Here is a 23227-nt window from a genome sequence, read left to right on the forward strand (position 1 = left end):
GTTCAGCTTCAGGATAGACCATAGAAATGGGTTCAACTATCAAGGGCTCTGTGGGAGCAGCCCGATCTTTCTTGGTCTTCTTCTTCTTGGAGGGGGCAGTAGGAGAGGCTTCAGAATGTTTCCTCTTCCTGGCTTCAGCCTCAGCAGTCCTTGTCTTCTTGAGCTCTGAAGCGGTTGACCGGCTTTTTGGCTTCGAGCCAGTCAGTCTAGTTGGGAAGACAATCAGAACTGCTTCCTGCCTTGGTGCATCGGGATCAGCCGTAACAGGCTTCTTCTTCTTCTTCTTTGCGGCCATCCTGGAGTCGATGCCAGGACGCCCAAGGGCCTTGCGCTTCTCAACCTCATTATAGGCTTGCACACATCGGTCAGCCAGAGTCTTCATGCGCTCACGCGAACCCTGAGCTTCTGCACGTTTCTTCAGAAAGGCTTCCTTGAGCTTGTGCATCATGATCTTGAAGTTCTTCACTTCTTGCACACTGAGCTTGGCCATATGCTTCTTGAACTGAGCCTTTTCATAATCAATCTTTTGCTTTAGTTCAACAATGCGCTGGGCAACAACTAGCTTTGAAGCAATGGCGCCTTGGAAGGCGACACTGAGGCTAATGGGAAGCTGCAGATCTTCAAAGATGATGTTTGGCGTGTCAAACCACTCGTCAATGAAGTTGTGGATGATGGTTACATCAAAGAGAGGAAGATCATTGAAGATTTCTGCTTCTTCTTTGCTCTTGATGAGTTTCTCAAGAGCGTCATCTGAAGATCTTCATCACTTGACAGATCAATGTCGTCATTGCGCAGAATGGCAGCAGCAGTTAGCTCTTGGCGGTGTGTGGCAGAGGCATCTTGGCCTTCTAGGGCTTGGAGATGCGTGATAAGTCTTCGGACTGCACACTGTCTTCAGGAAGTGCAGTTGCCAGTGGCTGCGCCCTTGAGATTTTTGGTGAGGGGGCAGGCTTTGAAGCTTTAGGCTTCTTCATCTTCTTTGTCTTCGGCGCTGCAGGAGCTTCTTCTGATTCAGCGTCAGCTTCAGGCTCATTCACTGCAGTACCTTGAACTAAGATGCGGGTGATGAGGCCCTCAAGGTTGTAGAAGGGACCGATGACATTGGGTTCTGCATCTCGTGTGCCATCTGCCCTTGGTGCTGAGGGACTAGGGTTGAAGTCTAACCCAAAAGTCTTCTTGTTCTGCTTCGCTGAGTTCTGGGCAAACTGGAAGTTGCGCTTGAACAGATTGTTGTCACGACACCATAGTAGTGACGATGGGTGTGCATCAGCAGGCTGTGGCCCACGGACCATGCAGGGATAGAAGCCCTGTTCAATGGCTTCATCTCTGGACCTGGGCAGAAGATTCTTGTATAGGATGTCCCCCAATGGTCTCTTGATGGCGTTTTTCTCAGCATACTCCTAGGTTACAAATCGGTATTTGAACCATTGTTCTGCCCAATATCTTCGAATCCATTGGATTCGGGTCTTGCGCTGATTGTAATCCTCTTCAGGATCTGTCTTGTACAGTTCTGAGAGGTCATCTGGCAGATCTCTGGATGTTTCTCCACGACGCTTTCTGCCACCCTTCCTTACTAATTTCTCTGAAGCCATAAACTTTAACTTGAACGGCTTCAACACATTCAAAGGCTTCAAAGGTTTTCGCTTGCTGGACCAACAAGAACTGGCTTAGGGAGAATTTATGTGATGCTGTAAGAATTCTGCAAATGAATGCAGACTATGAGAACCAAAGGATTCTCCCATGGACATGTACCTGTGACAGCATTAAGGTGCGAGGGAAGGGGAAGAGGTCATATGCATTCTCAGAAGATTTTGAAGATAAATCAGTTTAGAAGACATTGACCTCATCGTGCGAAGACATTCACTCATAGATAAGGAGTTGGTTCCAGATTTGTACGAATCCACAGATCGGTACAAGTGAGGAATCTAACTACTTTGTGAAGCATAAGTGAATATACTAGGCATGTTATGAGATGCAGTATGAGAGAGATCTAACTTGTGTGAATAGAAACTGCTTGTGCTAGAAAGTGACAAATCCATAGGATCAACGGTGCTGTAAAAAGGAAGTTTTATTTACCACACTAAGAACTGCTAGACGGAGTGGAAGATGAGGCCAAGCAGTTCGATCTTCCGTGCCCTAACTTGGCGACGGAGGACACCTATGGCGACGGCGGAGAGGACGATGTCCACGGTCGGCGTGAAGATGGCGTCGGAGAGGTTGCGGCAGCGAAGCGCTTCGTCGCCGGTGTCGTCGAGGGCTAGCGGTGGCGCTAGGGTTCGTGCGAGAGTGGAAGAAGAGATAATGACCGCTGTGAAGTGTGTATTTATAGGTACAGGGGCGACACTACGCTATTACACAGGTGCCCCTGGCGATTCGCATCTGAGGAACACGTGGCCATTATGCGGAATTTGGGGTTTGTTCCATGTCCCACGCACGCTTGGATTGTCGGGTGGTCGTTCCTACTTCTCCGGGTTTCGTGTGGAGGAATGAGCATTGAAAACGGACTTAATGGTTGTCTCTGTATCTTCTGCTGACAAGGACGCAGAGAAGATATTCGACAATTTCAATAGAATGCATATGATTTGGAGAGATAGAATTTGAGATAGAAAGCATAGAGAGGTTAGGGTCCGATCAGATTGACTTAGTTCAAAAGATTCAACAAGAAGACATAGCTATAAGTGAATGCTGTAGAGGACAGAACACTAATACATATATCTATATAATCAACATAGTGAAGATAATCATGAAGATATGTTGATATTGAAGCCAAACCAAATGTGAAGACATTGCAAGGTAATGCCATGAGTGAAACACTTCAAAATAGAATGTTTGGTGGTGGCGTTACCCACCGTATAGGAAGTATTAGACCCAGACACGGCGCACAATTATCATGGTGCTCCGAAGTCAAATTCCACATTAATGTATTCACACTTAGAATGTATGTCTTCATTGATTGAAGATATACTTTACTTCGTGTGTTGCACATCTAAGTCATCAATATGCATAAGGGTTAGGATGTGTGCCTGATCACAGGACATTTGAGGATTCCAGGATATTTAGCTCACATCGTAACTTGCAAAATCTCTTCTCATCCAAGGTCTTGGTGAAGATATCTGCCAGTTGCTCTTCAGTGTTGACGTGTATGATATCAATGTCTTCCTTCACAACATGATCTCTGAGAAAGTGATGACGAATTTCAATGTGCTTTGTCTTCGAGTGCTGAACTGGGTTGTTGGCAATCTTGATGGCGCTTTCATTGTCGCAGTAAAGTGGCACTTGCTTCAAATGAATGCCATAGTCCTTGAGTGTTTGCTTCATCCAGAGAAGCTGAGCGCAGCAAGATCCAGCAGCAATGTATTCAGATTCAGCAGTGGAGAGAGATACACAGTTCTGCTTCTTTGAAGACCAACATACAAGTGATCGTCCCAGAAAGTGACATGTGCCCGATGTAGACTTGCGATCAACTTTGTCACCAGCATAATCAGCATCCGAGAATCCAACCAGATCAAACTCTGAGCCCTTTGGATACCATAATCCTAGAGTTGGGGTGTGAGCCAAATATCGAAGAATTCGCTTCACAGCTAAGTGATGCAACTCCTTTGGTGCCGCTTGAAATCGAGCACACATGCAAACACTAAGCATAATATCTGGCCTAGATGCACATAGATAAAGTAAAGAACCAATCATGGAGCGGTATACCTTTTGATCGAACTCTTTACCATTGTCGTCAGGACCCAGATGATGTTTGGCTGGCATTGGTGTTGTGAAGCCTTTGCAGTCTTGCATACCAAACTTTTTCAGGCAATCTTTGAGATACTTCTCTTGAGATATGAAGATGCCGTTGCGTTGTTGTCGTATTTGAAGACCGAGGAAGAACTTCAGCTCCCCCATCATGGACATCTGATATTGCTCTTGCATCATATATCCAAACTCATCACTGTACTTCTGATTGGTGCAGCCGAAGATAATGTCATCCACATATATTTGGCACACAAACAGTTCACCATCATATGTCTTCGTGAAGAGAGTGGGGTCTAGGGAACCAGGTATGAAGCCTTTGCTCTTCAGGAAGTATTTGAGTGTGTCATACCAGGCCCGAGGGGCTTGTTTGAGACCATACAGTGCCTTGTTGAGCTTGTATACCATGTCAGGATGTTTTGGATCTTCAAAGCCAGGTGGTTGTGCAACATACACTTCTTCTTCAATCTTGCTATTGAGAAAAGCACTCTTCACATCCATTTGATATAGAAGTATGTTATGATGATTTGCATAGGCCAGGAGTATGCGTATGGCTTCAAGTCTAGCCACAGGAGCAAATGTTTCATCAAAGTCAATGCCTTCCACTTGAGTATATCCTTGAGCAACGAGACGAGCTTTGTTTCTGACAACTTGACCATGCTCATCTTGCTTGTTGCGGTATATCCATTTGGTGGCTATTATATTATGCTTCCGTGGATCAGGACGCTTAACTAGTTCCCATACATTATTCAGCTCAAACTGTTGAAGCTCTTCTTGCATAGCTTGAATCCATTCTGGTTCCATGAAGGCTTCTTCAACTTTCTTGGGTTCTGTTATTGAGACAAATGCAAAGTGCCCATAGAAATTTGCTAGCTGAGTTGCCCTTGAACGAGTGAGTGGACCAGGTGCATTGATGCTATCAATTATTCTTTCAATCTGCACTTCATTGGCAACGCGAGGATGTACAGGGCGAAGACTTTGCTCTTGCTCATCATTGTCGTTGTTAGAAGGAATGTCTTCAGGCTGAGCATTGTCTTCATGTTGATCAGGTGCTGAGATGATAAGTTCTTCTTCAGGATGAGCTTCAGAAGGTATAATTTCTCCAGTTCCCATTAGCTTGATTGATTCACTGGATGGAACTTCATCTAGCACATTTGGCAGTTCCTCTCTTTGTGAACCGTTGGTCTCATCGAACCGCACATCCACTATTTCAACCACTTTGTAATGAAAGAGATTGAAGACTCTGTAGGAGTGTGAATCCTTTCCATATCCAAGCATAAAACCCTCATGTGCTTTTGGTGCAAACTTTGAGGTGTGATGTGGGTCCTTGATCCAGCACCTTGCGCCAAATACTCTGAAGTAACTGACATTTGGCTTCTTGCCAGTAAGGAGCTCATAAGATGTCTTGTTCAGAAGCTTGTGAAGATAAACACGATTGATTGTATGGCATGCAGTATCAATGGCTTCAGGCCAGAATTTTCTTGGGGTCTTGTATTCATCGAGCATCGTTCTGGCCATCTCAATGAGTGTTCTGTTCTTGCGTTCGACGATGCCATTCTGCTGTGGCGTGTACGGTGCTGAGAATTCATGTGTGATGCCCAAAGTATCAAGATATGTATCAAGGCTAGTGTTCTTGAATTCAGTGCCATTGTCACTTCTGATGTGCTCTATCTTGGCGTCATAATTGTTCATAGCTCGATTGGCGAAGCGTCTGAAGACATCCTGCACTTTAGTCTTGTAAAGGATTATGTGCACCCAAGTATATCTAGAATAATCATCAACAATGACAAAGCCATAGAGGCAAGCAGTAGTAGTAAGAGTTGAGTAATGAGTGGGACCGAAAAGATCCATGTGAAGCAGTTCGAAGGGTCGAGTAGTGGTCATGATTGTCTTCGAGGGATGTTTGGCCCTCGTCATCTTCCCTGCTTCACAGGCACCGCATAAGTGATCTTTCTTGAACTTGATGCCCTCGATGCCTATGACATGCTTCTTCTTTGCCAGGGTGTGGAGGTTCCTCATGCCAGCATGCCCAAGCCTCCGATGCCAGAGCCAGCATTCTGAAGCCTTTGCTAGAAGACATACTGCAAGCTGTGGCCCTGCTGAGAAATCTACCACGTACAAATCATCTTTTCGATACCCTTCAAACACTAGAGACTTGTCAGATTCCATTAGTACAAGGCAACGATATTTTCCAAATATTACGATCATGTTCAAATCGCAAAGCATTGAGATAGACACTAAGTTGAAGCCAAGGGATTCAACAAGAATGACTTTATCCATGTGTTGATCCCTTGAGATTGCAACTCTACCTAGACCCAATACCTTACTTTTACCAGTATCAGCAAATGTGATGTGACTCTTGTCGGATGGACGTAAGGTTGAGTCCATAAGAAGTCTTCTTTTGCCAGTCATGTGATTTGTACACCCACTATCAATAATCCATTCTGAAGACGCTGGTGTCGTACCCTACAGTGCAGTTAGGGGGATAGGCTTCACCAAGAGCATTGTGAAGCAAAAACATTTGACGAACTAGTGGGTTATGAAAGCTTAGATCCAGATTAGGACTAATAGGGAGAGTAGCAAGAGATTCAGGAACGAAGTACATAGTAAGACCATTCGGGCATTTGATCTTGTGCCCTACAAGATTTTTAAGGTCCCCAGCAATAGCATCAGACGATTTTGGTTTTCTGCTGGAGACCTTTCCCTGCAAAAGAGAATTAAGCTTTCTTAGCCACCCACATCTTCAAGGGTGGCTTAGAAGCAATAAGTCTAAGTGCAGCATCTGAGAACTTTGGCTTTGAAGCCCTAGCAAACAGTCTTGCAGGCGGACAATAGTACTCATAAGAATAAGCAGAATAGTTCTTGGTCTTATGAACATGGCGGTTTGTTGAACCACTCTCATATTCATATGCCAGAGTATGGTTTCCCTGCAAAGCATTTGCGTTAGTGCGACTCAGGTGAGTCCTCTGTCTGTATGAAGCCTTTGGACCATATGAAGCCTTTGGTCTGAGGTTTGTCTTCTTCACGTGAAGTGTCATGATGACATTCACAGGAAGATTCTCCAGACACCTTTTCGGAACCCAGATCTTCTTCATAGGCGGTCCATTCCTGCAGTTAGTACCAATGTACCTGGCAAACACTTCACCATTCTGATTCTTAAACAGTATATAGTTTGCATCAAAGGATTCATCAATGATAATGGGGTTAGCACAAGTGAAGCCAGATAGATTGGATGGATCTGCTGAAGGTTCCTTTGCAGCAACCCACATGGTTTTGGGGTACTGCTCAGGTTTCCAGTAAGAGCCATCAGCATTCATTTTCCTTACGAACCCAACACCCTCTTTCCTCGGGTTTCGGTTCAGAATCTGCTTTTTGAGGACATCACATAGTGTCTGATGCCCTTTAAGACTTTTGTACATCCCTGTTTCAAGCAATGTCTTCAACCTAGCATTCTCATCAGCAATAGCAGTGGTATCCTCAGCAGAGGGGTTAGTTACCACATCAACAGTTGAAGATATTGCAACAGTAGTAGAAGTAGAACATTCAGCAACAGAAGTAGCATTATCACGCTCAATGCATTTAAGACATGGTGGTTCGAATCCTTCCTGAGCGGAACTGATCTGTTTGGTGCGAAGTGACACGTTTTCCTTTTGAAGATCTTCATGAACCGCTCTCAATTTCTCAAGATCTTGTTTCCTTTGAAGATAATCATAGGAAAGCTTTTCATGAGTTGTTGAGAGAGTTTCATGACGACTTTCAAGTTCCTGATACTTAACGTGAAGGTTTTTTATGTCTTCAATTAAGGATTCAGATCGAGTCATTTTAGCACCTAACAGATCATCGCTTCTATCTAACAGTTTTTGAATATGTTCCATAGCTTTCTGTTGTTCAGTTGCAATTTTAGCAAGTGTTTTGTAGCTGGGTTTTGAACCACAATCAGAGTCATCGTCACTAGATGTTTGATAGTGAGTAGTGCGTGTGTTTACCTTGGCACCGCGTGCCATGAAGCAGTAGGTAGAAGCGGAGTAGTCCTTGTCATTTGCATTGGTGTCGGTGATGAAGTCATTGTCTTCAGTGTTGAAGATGGACTTGGCAACGTATGCTGTAGCCAGACCTGCGACGCCTGAATCGGACTCCTCGTCAGACTCCACCTCCGCCTCCTCAGAAGTAGACTCCTCTGAATCCATTTCCTTGCCAACAAACGCACGTGCCTTGCCAGATGAGCTCTTCTTGCGAGATGAAGACTTTGAGGAAGACTTGGAAGAAGACTTTGAGTATTTCTTCTTCTTCTTGTCGTCAGAGTCATATTCCTCGCTCTTCTTCTTCTTTTTGTTCTCATTGTCCCACTGTGGACACTCAGAGATGAAGTGGCCAAGTTTCTTGCACTTCTGACATGTTTTCTTCTTATAGTCATGAGCAGAAGCTTCATCATTCCTTGAGCTTGATCGGGAAGACTTTCTGAAGCCTTTCTTCTTGGTGAATTTTTGGAACTTCTTGACAAGCATAGCAAGTTCCCTTCCAATGTCTTCAGGATCATCAGAACTGCTGTCAGATTCTTCTTCAGATGAGGAGACAACTTTTGCCTTCAAGGCACGAGTTCGCCCATAGTTTGGACCGTAGATATCTCTTTTCTCAGAAAGCTGAAACTCATGTGTGTTGAGCCTCTCAAGAATGTCAGACGGATCGAGTGTCTTGAAATCAGGACGTTCTTGAATCATCAGGGCTAGGATGTCAAACAAACTATCAAGTGATCTCAGTAGTGTCTTGACGACTTCATGTTTGGTGATCTCAGTAGCGCCGAGGGCTTGAAGCTCATTTGTGATGTCAGTGAGTCGGTCAAATGTCTGCTGGACATTCTCATTGTCATTTCGCTTGAAGCGGTTGAAGAGGTTGCGAAGGACACTGATTCTCTGATCTCTCTGGGTTGAGATTCCTTCATTGGCCTTGGAGAGCCAGTCCCAGACCAGCTTAGATGTCTTCAAAGCACTCACACGGCCATACTGTCCTTTGGTCAGATGACCACAGCTGATATTCTTGGCAGTAGAGTCCAGTTGAATGAATTTCTTGACATCAGCAGCAGTGACACCTTCTCCAGCCTTGGGAACGCCGTTCTCGACGACATACCATAGGTCGACATCAATGGCTTCAAGATGCATGCGCATCTTATTCTTCCAGTAGGGATATTCAGTTCCATCGAAGACGGGGCACGCAGCGGAGACTTTAATTATCCCTGCAGTCGACATAGCTAAAACTCTAGGTGGTTAAACCGAATCACACAGAACAAGGGAGCACCAAGCTCTGATACCAATTGAAAGTGCGTTATATTGACTAGAGGGGGGGGTGAATAGGCGAGTTTTATGAAAGTCTTCAAAACGTGGGAGTTATGAAGACAAACGATAGAAATAAACCTAATACCCTGCAGCGGAAGGTAGACTACACTAGGCAAGCCATAGTCAAGTATTCAATAGAGTGAAAGCACAATGACTTAATAGCAGCAATGTAGTAAGGACCGGGTAGGAAGATATTATGAAGCCAGACAGAACATGCAGTCACTCAGTGAAGACAAAAGATAGTGCAAACGTACAATGACTTCACAAGGAGTAACAGTAAGTAAATGGAAGGGAAGATGAAACCAGTGACTCGTTGAAGACAATGATTTGTTGGACCAGTTCCAGTTGCTGTGACAACTGTACGTCTGGTTGGGGCGGCTAGGTATTTAAACCTTAGGACACACAGTCCCGGACACCCAGTCCTGAACACGCAGCTCAGGACACCCAGTCCTCACCGTATTCCCCTTAAGCTAAGGTCACACAGACCTCGCCCAATCACTCTGGTAAGTCTTCAAGGTAGACTCCCAAATCTTCACAGAATTCGTTCACCGGCAATCCACAATGTCTCTTGGATGCTCAGAATGCGACGCCTAACCGGCTGGAGGATGCACAGTCCTCAAGTGTAATAAGTCTTCAGATCACACAGACAAGAAGACTTAAGTGATGCCCAATTCTCTTTGGCTCTGGGTGGTTAGGGCTTTATCCTTGCAAGGGATTCTCTCTCAAAGGCTTCGAGGTGGGTTGCTCTCAAACGACAAAAGCCGTACTCTGAATCTGAGCAGCCAACCGTTTATGGTTGTAGGGGTGGGCTATTTATAGCCACTTGGCAACCCGACCTGATTTGTCCGAAATGACCCTGGGTCACTAAGGAACTGACACGTGTTCCAACGGTCAGATTTGAAACTCACACGACAACTTTACTTGGGCTACAAGCAAAGCTGACTTGTCCGACTCTGGACAAGATTCGCTCTCATAGTCTTCACTCGAAGACATAGGTTTTTGGTTAGGCATGACTTCAGTCATTCTGACTGGTTCTCTTGGACCCCACTTAATAGTATGGTGGTTCCTATGACTCAACACAAAAGAAAAAGAACTACGAAAGATCTAAGTCTTCGAGCTCCATAGGCTTCATGTGGTGTCTTCTCTTGTCAATGTGAATATCTTCATATACCACCTTTGACTTCAATGTCTTCATACATTTTTAGGGGTCATCTCTGGTAGGAAAACCGAATCAATGAGGGACTTCTACCTGTGTTATCCTGCAATTCTCACAAACACATTAGTCCCTCAACTAGGTTTGTCGTCAATACTCCAAAACCAACTAGGGGTGGCACTAGATGCACTTACAAGGGGCCTAAACCGAACAAGGCCCGCTGCTTGAAGAAGACTTCAGGATCGAGGTTAGCCAGCTACCAACCATGACCAGGGGAGGAGCCATTGGCACGCCTGCTGCGCTCCGAGCAAGGCCGCGAAGGAAGGACGACGAAGGCGCAAGCTCGGGGCACCTTGATAACGGACCAACTCCCCTGGCTGACCCCACACCATAGACAGCATCCAAGCCTGAAGCACTGGAACTTGGCGGGCACGATGGGACGAGAGGGAGCTGCTTCTCTGGAGATTTCGTGGCCTTAGCAGAAGGGGACCTCAGGGGACAATCGTCAAGAAAGGAAGACGTCACATAGAAGATCACCAAGGTGAGGTACTTACTCATCGATGGCGATGTACTTCCGTCGCTTCAACGGTCTGAAGATGCTGCCACCGCTAGGGGATCCCTTCCTCTTGCGGAGCTCCTCGAAGTCCACAAAAAGGTGACTGAAGCACTGGACGTGACGGCCGGAGCGCGGCGGAGCCGAAGAAGAACCAAGAGGGATGGCTTCAGGGGAGCCCGGCTGCGGCGAACAGCCCGGCTCTCTCTCGCTGCGACCTCCCGAGGCTCCTGAAGCCTCGGCCTAGGGAGCCACATGCCGCATCTCATCAGCGACTGGCGCCTCAGGAGGGGCGTCGCAAGCCCCTGAGGACGACGCCCCTGGAGCACCGCTCGGCATGTGCTCGTCAGCACCTGAGCAGCCGGCCCCCATTGCAGCTCGCTCCCCTGCACCATCACCTGAGGCGAGCTCGGCACCGATGGTGAGGACGGGGACCACGATGATGGGATTCTTGCGGGGCCCCACCAAGCCAATTGGGCGCAGCCCCCACTCGTCAAAGGAAGGCATGTTCGCGGCAAACGTGACCTTGTTCTCGCTGCGGTACAACATGCAACTCTTCCTTGGCATCTCGTCTGGCAGAGGGACACCGGATAGAACTGTGAGCACAGTTTGCCGCGCAGCAAGAGGAAGCCCCTCCTCCTAAAACCTCATGTTGTCCTGCCTGCTGAGCAAGGCCCACATCGGGCGGGCATGGCGCTGAAGCGGAGCAACTCGGCGCCTGACGAACTCCCTCACCACCATGGGCGCAGTCACACCAAGGTCCTTCAACCACCGCAGCCTGGCCTAGACGGGGGCAAGGCAGGGGCTCGCGATCCTCTGGTGACCCAAGCCGGAGTTTGGAATGGCAGGCCCCACCGGAGCTTGGAGCAGAGGGTTGAGCATGCCGGCATCAACAAACACCCATCGCGTGCGGAACTCACTCGCGAATGAAGGAAGCTCGAAGTCGATCCCCATGCCTGCCGTCGCCGCCACGGCCTGGAAGCCCACACACCCTGAGCTCTGCCGGGCACCGATGAGATGTAGCAAGAAGAAGTGGTGGAGGAGTGCCACGGAGGGGGTGATGCCCACCATGGCCTCACACACGAAGGCAAAGACGGCAAGAAGGGTCACATATTGAGGGTCGAGATGAAGCATATGGATCTGATAGTGCTCGAGCACCGCGTTGAAGAACTCGGAGAAGGGAGGAAGCAGGCCAGCCCAGAGGGCGTAAATGAAGATCGGGATCATGGTGACTGCCCGAGACATGCTGGAGCAAGACGCAGGCCAGACCGGTGTCTTTCCCCACTCATTGAAGCTGGAGGCGAGCATGGGGCGCACCTTGCCCATGGCCTCGTCGTTGAGCACCCGAGGCCGGCTGAGCGCCGGCTCGAAGGATGGAGGCGCAGTTGGCGAGCATAGATGTTTCTTCCCCTTATCGGCTTGTTTCGGCGCCATGGCAGTAAATCGGGCGAAACATTGGTCGGACTGGGAAGGCGGAGCAGGGCGTCGAGGAAGCAGGGAGATTGGAAGAGCCAGGTGTGGAGAAGGAAGAATAACTGTGTAGGCCGCAGGGGCCGCATAGACAGGCGGTTTCAAAGGGAGCGTGGGGAAGCGGAGACGCCCACGTCCAATCAACCGCCACGCGTCAACCAAGGCCGCAGGCTTTTGGGGGCCCCCGGTGCTCCGAACTTGACTCTTGGGTTTGCCGCGAAGCCAACCCCGAGCGCACCTTGGGCCCGGGGGCTACTATCAGCGTTCTGGGAACGGGGGTCCCTAGACTTGCCTGCCTGCGGCCCGCGGCATGCGGAGCCAGCAGGCCGTACGACCCATCTTCATCAACAAGCATCCAAGACCCTCGCGAGGGGCCAAGGCTCGTGAGGCGGACGGTCCAAGACCTCGTCTAGAGAGGCCTAGCCAGGCAGGCTCACGAGGAGCTGAGATATCCAGGCAGGGCAACGAGGCTCTTGTGACGTGAGCCATGACGATCGACGCCAGGCGGGCGCCAGCGCGCGCGACGTCCTTGTTTCCTCTTTGGTGCAAAGGGGGCAAGGGCAGTTGCGGTGTACCGAGGCCTCAGGCAAAGGTTGCCATTTCGGTGCAACAAGACCAAGACCATGGACTGCAAGACGAAGGTCATTGTGGAGCCCAAGATGGCGTCACCACCAGAGCTTTGTGCAGGTGAAGACTACTTTTGTCAGGATAGCTCGTACTAGCTGTCCCCCTTCAAATTAGCCCGCCATTGTTGGCTCCTTTCCCGCTCAATATTTGGGAAGAGGACCAGGGCCTCTATAAATAGGACTAGCCACCATAGAGAAGGATGGGGGCTTAGAGGGACGGATCGAACCAATAGAGAGAGAGAGACACACACACAAGTTCATACACACAAGAACACCTCAACCTCAGGAGGCAGTTCTTCCCTTGTACTTTTCATCATCAGCCCAAGAGGCAATCCACCACCACCACACTGGAGTAGGGTATTACACCACAACGGTGGAATGAACCAGTATAAACCCTGTGTCTTCCTGTGTCGCGAGTTCGTCGTGTTTGTCTGCAAGATCTTAGTGAGATAGAGTGTAGATTGGTAGGAAGGGAAAGACTCCGCAGGCACCCCTGTGTTCGAACCTTAAGGGTTAGCCGGATACCCACATCCGACAAATTGCATGGCCTCTGATCATCTTGTGATCACCTGACTTTGTCAATAAGTGTGCCTGAGGATCCAGTTGATTGTTGGCAAACCTGACAGAAGGTAATGTACTGATCCAAATTTGTGCGTCTCAAGAGCAGCATCTGGGATCTCTCTATACATATGTGCCATGGTGTTGTGATCCTTCTTCTTCTTGGCATAGACATCCAAGTCATCTTCATTCTCCTTAGGAGCATTGATCAATTTTGCCCATTCTTCAACGGTTGACTGGTACCTAGTACCTTTAGACATCCAGACAATCCTTCCATCTGGGTAGAAATGGGCTGTGGAGTTGAACTGCATAATAAACTCATCATTCCACTTTGTGAGCTTCTGCCCAACAAACTCCTCTACTCCACAAGACTTGAAACTATCATAGACTCCAGGATAGTGTTCTTCATTTTCCCTGATGTACTCCCAGTCCACCCATCTCATATCACAGACTATAGGCTTCTTGTCAAGCAACACTGTCTCATAGAAGTCCTGCTGTTCCTTTGTATGGAACATGTAGTCCACAATAGTTCTTCTCCTGACTGCATAGGGATCAGTCAATCTTCACTGTCTGAGTCATGCATCCTTCCTGAGCTTCATGTCCTCAGCTACTGGATGGACATCATTGTGATCTGGAATTTTGGGCTTCAACTTCCTCAAGACATGTGACTCATCATCTTATTCTTCTATAGCAGCTTCAGTCACTGGGGCATTGTTCTTCTCTGCAGCTAGAATATTACTTGTACTCCTCTTGGGTGCAGTTTTGGGTTTTGGAGCAGCTGCCTTGGGAGCTTCTTTGGGCTTATAAGGAGCAGCCCCTGATCTTATAGCATCTCCCATAAGCTTTTGAGCTTTAGGTGCTGGTGCAGCAACCTCTTGCTCTTCATCTTCCATCATTGAGGGCTTCCCAATTACTCTAGCCGTGGTCTTCTTAACCCTTTCTTTCCTTTTCTTGTCTGCCACAACATGTTCTTTGGGTGTAGATCCCAAAGTTTCTTGAGTGGATGTTCTGGGCTTTGACATAGGAACTCTCTTGGCAGGAACCTTTGTCTTCATTCCTGGCTTAGTGGCAGCAACTGTGCCATATTCCTTTTTCAGAACATTCTTCTTTGAGGTGGGCTCTTCCTCAACAGCCACATAGTCCTCATCCTCAGAATCTGAGGTTCTCTTCTTTCTGGCCCTGGTGGCTGCCTTAGGCAAGTTGCTGGGTGTACTCCTGCTTCCCTCATCATAGCTACTAGAGGTACTAGTGCCCTCACTCATGTGAACTTGCTCCTCGGCCTTGTTCTGACTGTCACTCTGATCTGACATGATGCAAACACTGACAGCAGACCCTGTGAATAGATTATAGATGAGGTAGACTAGATGAGCATCACAAAGTATAGACGTTTTTGCAAAAGAATGAGTCAAAAACTTAGTTTTAGTTTTCCACAGAAAGCATTTCGGATCTACCGATTTGAAAACTTGGTGATACCGAAGTAGCTTTTGGAACATAAACTAGCGAACTCGGTCAGACTGAGTCACAGTTCAGTGGCACCGAGACTGCTAGGGTTTCATGAAGAATTGAACTCAGTCACACCGATTTGCAATTCTCGGTCAGACCGAGAATCACATGTGAAATGGCCTTAGCCAAATCGGTGGAACCGATTTCAACAACTCGGTTGGTCCGAGATGATTTCGGTGGAAACCTAACCCTAAATTTTCCATCCACAACTAAACTACGGAGTGATTTCTCTGGATAGAGTGATCTCAATCGTGGCAAGATACATGGCAAAACAATGTGCTAGGAATCGGAGTGAGATTAGCACAAGGATCAAGTCCATACCCTAAGTGCGGCGATGGACCTGCTACAGCGGCAACGGCGGAGACGATTTCCATTGACGGTGGCGGAGACCAGCGGTGGGACGTAGCTGGCGATGAGGAGGACGATCCGGAGACCTAGGGAGGCAGAGCAGGCTGAGCGTGGGCAAAGGGGTTTGGATAATTTTCGAAATTTTGGCCCAGGGATATATATAGCCTGACCCTGTCGGGGTGACCGACTGGAACAACTCGGTGGCACCGAGCTGCATAATTGCAAGCAGTTACTGCAACTCTGTGTGACCGAAAAGTTCAAATTGGTTGCACCGAGATTGAAAACCTAGATCGACTTAGTGATCTCGGTATGACCGAAATGGATGAATCGGTCAGACCGAAACGCACAAAGAAGTTTTGGAAGTTTAAGTCTATGACGAATCGGGGACTCCGAGTGCTACTCACACAGAGTGGTTCAAATTTGACTTGATCAAACTTTGTGATGTAGCATGAATAGAGTTTGTGACAAGAAAATCATAGATAGCTAGAGAAGGTTCTTAGGCATTCTTTTCCATCCGCTTGGCAAAAGAAAAAGTAACCAAACAATCAAAACAACAAGTGGATGTCCTCGAATGAGTAAATTATGCAACCAACATGCTCACATAATAAAATGGTAAATGAAATATGTGGCAAAGCATGCACAACCAACTCTAGCATCTATCAAGCAATTGGCGATGACTAGGTCATCTATATATTAGTATATTGACTTAGGATTCAAATGAGAACATTTGATCATAGGTCATACTCATCGTTTAAGCACAAGTGGGGTTACCACTTTTACATAAAGCGTTGTTGTGTTCACACCATTAGAGTTGCTTTAGCTCAATTCTTAGAGTAAAGCTCCCCCTAGATGTGAGATCCCCCCTAAGAGGGATGAACTAACCTTGGGTTTTGTCGATGATGACTTCATGTAGGTGTTGAAGATGTGGATGCTCAATGTTGATGTAGATCATTTGGAGCCATCCTTTGGAGTGAGTTACACTTTCAATACCTATATGGGTTAGTCCCACAAGGAACAAACAAGGATATCCATAGACATAGAGTGATGCACACACAAGATGATGTCTATGAAAGCATTAGGTTACCTTGTCCCCTGTCTTACCAACAAGATGGTTTGTGACTCCTTGAACTAGTGCAAGATGTGGAAGTTGATTGCAGTTGTTCTTGCCAAAATGATAAGAGTGAAGTATGTTGGCGGAGTCACCCTCAGGAATTCTCTAGTTCTTCTTCTTCGGGATCCACATCATCTTGATGGGAATCCTTGGAGTTGTAGTCGTACTTGATGAAGTAGAACTTGATGTAGTCTTGGGAACCCACTTGACCAAGGCCTTAGGAGCTTCTTCAAATGCATTAATCTCCTCTTGAAGCTTATCCTTGCCTTTTTTCTTGTGGTCTTAAGGTGGAAGATCATCTTGAGCTTGTGTCCTTTGAAGGAAGTAGGATCATACTTCTTTTGTTGAGGAACAAACTTTGTCTTGGGGTATTGATCTTCTTCCCACTCAACTCCATTGGCATTGAACTTTTGTTCAAAACCAACACCTTGGTTCTTCCGGTGTCTTCCTTGCTTGCGTACAATTTCCTCGAATTGCTTACTCCTGGTGAGGGAGTCCTGGATTAGGGGGTCTCCGGACAGCCGGACTATATCCTTTGGCCGGACTGTTAGACTATGAAGATATAAGATTGAAGACTTCGTCTCGTGTCCGGATGGGACTCTACTTAGCATGGAAGGCAAGCTAGGAAATACGGATATGTATATATCCTCCTTTGTAACCGACCTTGTGTAACCCTAGCCCTTTCTGATGTCTATATAAACCGGAGGGTTTTAGTCCGTAGGACGACATACAATCATACCATAGGCTAGCTTCTAGGGTTTAGCCTCTCCGATCTCGTGGTAGATCATGTCGGATTTCGGGTTCCAGTAGACCCTTGAGGTTCGAACACTGGGGTGCGCACGGAGATTTCGCCTTCTACCTACCTGCACCCCTCCGCCTCGCTAAGATCTAAGCTATGGAAAGAACAACACAATAGACACAGGGTTTATTCTGGTTCGGGCCACCGTTGTGGTGTAATACCCTACTCCAGTGTGTGGTGTGGTGGATTGCCTCTTGGGCTGATGATGATGAGCAATACAAGGAAGAACAGCCTCGCGAGGGTCTGTTCTTGGCTGGGGCGACGAACTGCTAGGAGGAGTTCAGTCACCCTTCTCTCTCTCTCTCTTCTCGATTCTCTCTCTGATTTCGATTTCGATCCCAGCTTGTTTCTGGGTTGGCCGATTCTCGATCTCCCCTACCCTAGGGGTGGCTAGTCCTATTTATAGGCAAAGGCCCTGGGCCTCTTCCCCAAATATTGAGCGGGAAGGGCGCCAACAATTGGCCATTTTGAAGGGGAACATCTGGTACACTTATCCTGACTAAAGTTGGTCCTCGCCTGCCAAAGGCTCTAGTGGTGACACTGGCTTGGGCTCCACAATGACTTCCTCCCTGCCGTTGGATTGGTCTTGGTCTCGTTGCACCGAAACGGGTGCCTTTGCTTGATGCTCTCGCCTGCGCTTGCTCCCTTTGCACCAAAGAGGAAAGGAGGACACTGCACCGCTGGCGCCCGCCTGGCGCCTTTGGTCGTCATGGCTTGCGTCACAGGCACCTCGTGAGGTACCCCGCCTTGATCTCTCCACCAACTCGCGAGCCAGCCTGATGAGGCCGTGCCTGAGGAAGCTGCGTGTCGTCCGCCCCGCGAGGCTTGGCCCCTCACGAGGGTCTTGGGTCTGTGTTGATGAAGATGGGCCGTGCTGGGCCCCCCTTTGAGCCACGCCACAGGCCGCAGGAAGGCAAGTCTGGGGACCCCCGTTCCCAGAACGCCGATAGTAGCCCCCAGGCCCAAGGCGCGCCTGGACTTGGCCGTGCAGGGAGGCAAAAGGGCAAGGGTGAAGCGCCGTGGGCCCTAACAGCCTGCGGCCTTGGGCGCCGCGTGGCGGTTGATTGGACGTGGGCGTCTCCACTTCCCCATTGCGCCCCGGCAACTGCACGGATTGGACAAGTCCCTGCATGCAAAGCGGGTCATGATTACCTGTTATCGTGGAGGTCGGCGGTTGGCCTTCGCCGGCCATAGGTACGGAACGGCGCGCGCCCTTCCAGTCCATCCCTTCTTGCTTCTCCTTCTTCTCGGTCCTTGCTCCGTCTTGCTGCAATGGCTCCGATCCGCCGGTTCTCGACGGCAGAGAAGGGAAAGGCTCCCCGAGAGGAACCAGACCCGCTCCCGCCGAAGAAACGGCTCGCCCTCCGCGGCCGGGACGAGGGGGCCCATCAGGTGGTGTCGAGGCCCTGGTGCAAGCGGCCACCGCCGGGTTTCCCGGTTCCGTTGTACGCCCACATCGAGGGCTCTGAAGGAGTCAATGCCGATCTCCACGGGCGGCGCCGCCATCGGCGCCGACGGGTCACAAAGGTGTGGGTCGTCCCCCCTGGGGTCCACACCGAGGGCTCCTCCCGAGAGTTCATGCTCCACGCCGCCATGCCTCCTCAGTCCAGGATTCGCCTTCCTCCCTTCTTCGCCTCCATCATCCCGCATGGAGAGCTCCTAGAGCTTTGGCTGCAGCACGCCGGCTGCAGCGCCCTCGCGACCGAGGCAGAGGTCGCGGTCGTTGCCTCGGGTGAGGTCTTCATGACTCGAGGCTGGAGCGAAATCGCCCGGGTTTGCGGGACAAGAGGCGCCTTTGCGATCCACTTGGAGTACGACGGTGCTTCGGTGATGTTCTTCAAGGTCTTCGATGCGAACGGGCGCCGGCTGGAGTGCTGCCCCGGGAGAGGTGGTCGGGACCCTGCTACGGTGAGGACTGGGCCCGCCGATCGCTCCCTTGGCGGCTGCTCAAGCGGCGGAGGCGTTGGAGGTTCCAGCAACTCCGGCGAGCTCTTCGCGACTCCGGAGACGAGCGATGATAGCTACGAGCCCCCGAGCTAGCGCTGCTCCTGGAGCGGGGCGGGCTCGTCAGGCCGTCGTCGACTCTAATCTGGATGGGGTTGGCGCCGGTGCTTGACGGCCCACTGTTGATGATGGCGTCTTTTGCAGGGGCGCGTGTAGTTATCGTCCTTTTAGGATATGTTCCCTGCGAGGAATCAAAGACGCGTCCCGTGGGGGCTTGTAAGGTGCCTGTGATCCTGTTTTGTTAATATAACCCTTGTCGTAGAACTGTGCGAGTTGCTCATTTCGTCTTAGCTCAGTTCTCCCTTTCGAACCTCACGAGGGCTTGGTGCTCTGCGCCGACAGGTCCCAGTCCCAAGGCGGCTTCAGCTGTCGCTGGTATGCCAGGTCGCGATGTCGTGGTCAAGGCCAGGAGGTGAGCGACCCGGGGTCCGGTAAGAGCCCCTGAGTTGCAATGCTCAGGAGGTCCCCTTTGGCGCTCAAGCAGCCGTCGTTCAGTGAGAAAGGAGAGCGGCATCGCTAACATGGGATTGCATTAGGTGCGGGGATGGTGCCATGGTAGCTGGTGCTTCCGGGTGGTGACTTATCTCGAGAATCAGGGGCCGCTCTCTAGTGTGTCACCGGGTCCGGGCCTCGGCAGGCGTGAGGTTGCTCGGTGAGGTCCTCGCGTGTCCCTCCCCTCTCGCCTTTGCTCCCATTTCTGCTCTACGTCCTCAGGTCCCGGCCCTCGAACGAGTCTCAGCCGTTGATGGTATGCCAGGTCGCGATGCCGTGGACAAGGCCAGAGGGTGAGGGCTGGAGAGCCAGTAGGAGCCCTGAGTCGCGATGCTCAGGCACCCCCCCTTTAATGTGCAAGTGGTTCGCTCAGATGAGAGTGAAGGAGACACCGCAAGGGCCTCGCCTGACGCAGCTCCTTTAGGAGATCTTGTAGACCCATCATAGAAAGAACGAGGGGTTGCCATGACAATTGACAGTCAGCCGTTGGTTGCTTCCGAGGGGCGATGTGGCACTGAAGGCTTGACGAGGTGGCACCATGCGGGGCTGCCGCGGCTAGAGCTCAACCATTCAGGTTTGTCGGCGTTGCAGGGACGGACCCATGCGCAAGCGTCGTGCCGTTTGGGAGCAGCTCCGTCAGTTGGCGTCAGTTGAGCGGGCAACTAGGTCAAACACATTAGCCACGAAGGAGTGGATTCATTCAAATAGATGCTGGGAAGGCGAACATCACTGGGTCAGGCCCGAGCGACTTGGGGATGATGCAGCCCATGGGGCGCCCCCAACAAAGTAAGTTAACAACATGAAATAAAAGGGATACATGCCGCAGGGACGGACCCACGCGGCCTGGGAATAATGTAGCCCTGGGGGCGCTCCCAGCTGGAAATGAAACTTCAAAGATGTCACCTGATGATGTTGTGGACGAATGAGTGTTGGTGTAGCAGACTTGGTGGGCTGCGGAAGCCGATCCTCATGAGCCCCCAGGCCCAGGGGCCTCGGGAGGCTCCGGAGGCGCTGGTGGCTCTTCGCGGGCCATCTCCATCTCCGCCAGGGCTGCGAAATGCCTGGCCTCTTGAGCCTCCATGATACCCCTCATGAGGCGCTGGTACGTGGCAGCCACGTTCGGCAAGCCGTAAGGCATGAGAACGTAGCTATGGGGTGGACCTTCGCAGCGCCCCACTCGCGAGGGCCAGAGGTGCTCCAGAGAGGCGACTCGATTGAGCCCTGGTATGTCGATGCAGACGCACAGCCCACCATCCTCGCCTGGATGGGGAGCCACAGCTGGTAGGCGGCGGCCGCCTTTCATGACTCTTGACTCCTGTAACTCCTGAATGGCCTTGCTGACGAACTCCTGAGGGTCTGGCCCTCCTTGCCTTACTCCTTCTTGAGGGAAACGTGCTTCAAAACACGCCTCCATATGGTGCCCAAGCGCCTCCCTCGTGACCTTAGCCAGGTCGGTGGCCCTCCAGGGGAGAGCCCCCGAGCCCTGCCTGAGGAGGGCGCCGGGTGCGCTTTCCTATGCGATGGAAGGAGGTTCCCCATGGGCAGGCGCGGGCCCTAAGGGGCCTGCCTCCTGAGGGGCCGGGCCGGACGATGTCTTCTTGTTCCTGGTGGCGGTCTCGGGAAGCCTCCTGCTTCCGCGATCCGGGTCTTCGAGCGATGTGGCCTGAAAGGCTCGTTCCAGGGAACACACCGCGTCCTTCTCTTCACAGGGCATCGTGATGACTCCGCCACTTTCGGGCATCTTGAGGACGTTGTAGCCGTGGTGAGTTACGGCCATGAACTTGGCCAGCGCTGGGTACCCAAGGATGGCGTTGTACGGCAGGCGAATGTGGGCGACGTCGAAGTCGATGAGCTCGGTGCGGTAGTTCTCGCGTGCCCCGAAGGTGACAGGGAGGCGCACCTCAGTGACTCCAGAGAAAGGCTTGGTTGGCTGAAGCTGGTTGTAGGGCAATTGGAAATTGTTGAATGTTTCCACGGACAGGACGTTGAGCCCTGCCCCACCATCGATGAGGGTCCTGGTGACCACCACATTGCTGATGATTGGGGAACAAAGCATCGGGAGGACTCCGGCTGTGGCTGCACACTTGAGCTGATCTGCTGAGCTGAACGTGATGGCGCACGCCGACCACCTGAGAGGGCGCGTGGCTTCGAGCTTGGGGAGGACTGCATTCACTTCACGGGCGAATTGCTTGAAGATGCGTTGAGAGGCTGGGGCTTGAGCCCCGCCCAGGATGCAGGCGACAGCGCGCGGCTCCTGGAAGTGCCCAGCCCCCTCGTCCTGATGGCGGTCCTCGTTTCTCCTTGGCTGCGGTGGCAGCGGAGGGAGGCCTGCGTTGCCTTGCGGGCGATCCTCGCGAGGCGGATCCCTCCAGTCTCCCTCGCGAGGCGGGTCTTGCCAGCGATCCTCGCGAGGTTGATCGCGCCACCCTTGGCGTGGGCAGCGGTCTTCCCAGCGTCCTGCGTTCCTTCCTCCGGTCAGCGCGTTCGGGGCGACGGCCGATCCTTCCTTCTCGCACGGCTCGGAGCTCTTGACATTCGTTGGTGTTGTGGGTCTGGAGGTCGTGGTACACACAGTACCGACTGCCCTTGGAAGGTTCGGGCTGATCTCTGCCCCGCTTGGTGTCTGGTTCTGCAGCGAGCACGGCAGCCCCCTTGCGCTTCACATCCTTGGCCTTGGGCTTCTTCTCTTCTGGGTCTACGGCAGGCAACTCGAGGAGGGAGAGACGCCCTTCCTCAGCCCTGGCGCACTTGATTGCCAAGTTGAACAACTCCAAGGAAGTGCATAGGTCCTCATGCATTGCCAGCTCCTCCTTCATCTTGACATCGCGCACGCCGTCGGAGAAGGCTGAGATGATGGCCTCCTCGGTCACCTTGGGAATCTTGAGGCGTGCGTTGTTGAAGCGCTGGATGTACTTCTGTAGGGTCTCTTCGGGTTGTTGCTTGATGCGGCGCATGTCGCTCACGGCGGGTGGCCGGTCGCGAGTACCTTGGAAGTTGGCGATGAAGTGGGTGCGCATCTCGTCCCAGGAGGAGATCATGCCTGGAGCCTGGTTCAGGAGCCAGGTGCGGGCCCCGTCCTTGAGCGCCATGGGAAACCAGTTTGCCATGACCTTCTCGTCTCCGTTGGCAGCTTCGATGCCCAGCTCATAGAGCTGGAGGAACTCCGCAGGGTCGGCCGTGCCGTCGTACTGAGGACGCAGGTCTGGCTTGAACTTGCCGGGCCACGCGACGCTGCGTAGCTCGGTGGTGAAGGCACGGCAGCCAGCTGTGGCCACGGGAGGCCTTGGGTGACGGAGAGCTTGGTCTTGCATGTCCCCATGCGCTGTAGCTGGGAGCAGCATGGGGTCTTGACGTGCGGGAGAAGGAGCATGGTCGTGACGTGCTGGAGCAGGGAGCGCCCGGGCAGCTTCTTGCGGGCGAGGGACTTCTTGGCAGCTCTGCTCTTGCCGCGCTGGCACCTGATGGAGCGGGTTCTGCCCAGGGGCCACGCGCCTTGGAGCCATGGCGCCTTCTTGAGGAGGAGGCGGCCGGGGCGCCGCCGG

The sequence above is a fragment of the Triticum dicoccoides genome, chromosome 6A, assembly GCF_002162155.2.
Source record: "Triticum dicoccoides isolate Atlit2015 ecotype Zavitan chromosome 6A, WEW_v2.0, whole genome shotgun sequence".
Taxonomy (NCBI): domain Eukaryota; kingdom Viridiplantae; phylum Streptophyta; class Magnoliopsida; order Poales; family Poaceae; genus Triticum; species Triticum dicoccoides.